Source organism: Penaeus monodon, chromosome 15 (genome assembly GCF_015228065.2).
Source record: "Penaeus monodon isolate SGIC_2016 chromosome 15, NSTDA_Pmon_1, whole genome shotgun sequence".
NCBI classification, from domain to species: domain Eukaryota; kingdom Metazoa; phylum Arthropoda; class Malacostraca; order Decapoda; family Penaeidae; genus Penaeus; species Penaeus monodon.
Genome location: NC_051400.1, coordinates 46,716,132 through 46,718,052, shown reverse-complemented (window position 1 = coordinate 46,718,052; position 1,921 = coordinate 46,716,132).

Here is a 1,921-nt window from a genome sequence, read left to right as displayed (position 1 = left end):
CTCTAGATTGCATACTTATTAATTATTCAAGCCCCTGGTGATGAAGGTAATGATAATCTTATTGTGACGAAGTACCTGCTTGCGCTGCCTACTAGTTGATAGTCACCGTTGTTAATGGAATTTGAAACAGGTTCTGGCTCTCAGGGTGTCTGCCACATCCGGGTTCAAGATGTTTGGGGTCCTTGAATCTCCGTCGGAATACACATGTTATTTTTATTTTTTTATTTATTCAGTTCGCGGTTTATTCCCACTTACTTTCTCGCCTTTAGCCGACGTTGCAAAGGTTCCGTCTCGCATCCGATGGCCGTTTCGCGAGTGAGGCAGACTGGGCATTTCGACCATGAACCTCTAAGGCTGGTGTTTACCTTCTCGCAGGCAGTTACAATGCGTATATGCTGAGGTGAATGTATGCACACCTGGCGCTAAACGTCCAATCAGAGTTTCTCTTGATGAATCTTACTCCGTCTTTTTTATCTGAGCATGGAGTGTATTCTCTACTAACTACGTAGCGAAGCAAGGTAAAGAGGTAATGAACAACTAACGGCATTACCAAGTAACGAAGTGTGCAGCTTGATTCACTTACAGCGGTGCGCTGACTGTAGATTTTATTTTTCATTACATATGCCTTTGATGCATTTACTTAAGCCCTAATATTTACTCACAAATTTATGAAGATGTTTGCCGGAACCTGTTTTGAAGCTGGTCTGCTCTTGTATCAGCCACTGGGAACATTGAACCATAGCAACGATTGGATTGTATGTAGACTGGTCGGCGTGCTTAATCGACAAAAATACTTATCAGTCACATTATTTAATTTTTTTTTTCCGTTCATACGGTTATTTCTCGGTGATGCAGAAACCATCTCTAAAAATATATGTATATATTTAAAATGTAGTTTATAGTACAACGTTATATCGTTTCAAGAAAGATAAATCCCAAAGACAAAAATTAAGTAAAACAAGACCTATATAGCAGCCTGTCGTAACATCAAAACACATGTTGCTCCGAACTTTGCTTCGAAATAACTAACGCATTCGAAGCAAGTGAATGTGTCACAGGGAAGGCGCAAGACCGGATATGTTTCATTTACATTTTCAATTCTCGAACACTGAACATTCTAGTTCGTTCGTTGGTGTTTGCATCGGCCATTGATATTCCTCGATGTGCAACACTTACCGAGAATCCTCTAAATACATGCTGTATTCGTCTATTTGATAATAATGTCTGTTTTTAGTTTTTCTTTGAGAGCGCCTTGTCGCTCGAATTAGTTGATACCAAGTGCGCCGATTAATTAATATCAAGATATACTAAAGGCCGAAACATATTGAGGGCAAAAAAAATCACACCCAGGCCAAATTTACAACCAGGGTCAAAAACATACCAAGACCAAAATCACAGCTAAGGGTAAAACGTAGTCAATTCTCGTTTGGCATTTTCTAATGGCAGAGGCATTCCAGAGAAAAGTCTCGGTTTGGAATGGTGCCATGACTTTGGCGAATGCATAATTACTGGTCTGCAGTCAGCTTTTTTTGCCTCTCAAATTCTGTGAGGAAATTAAACCGCGTTTGATTTATGCTATGTGTTATTAAGGGACAGTTGCAGCTGTATCGATGCTCAGAGATCTATCCTTGTTGGTGATTGGTCTTTGCCTCGTACTTCATTCCCTGTAGCACTATTGCATAGGCAACTTTTCATTTCCTGCATCATTCAAAAAGCTCTATTTATCTAAATTACGTCCGCCACTGGCGTTTACTTGAAGGTGTAGATGTGGGACGGATAAGTTATCATATAAATTGTATTCCATGGCAATCCTATATTTCGCAGAAATGTAATGTCAGTTTATCAAATATTATTGGAGTTAGCAGCCTTAAAAATATAACTCACTTCATTTGCTCCCCCCCCCCTCTCGCCCTCTAAGTAT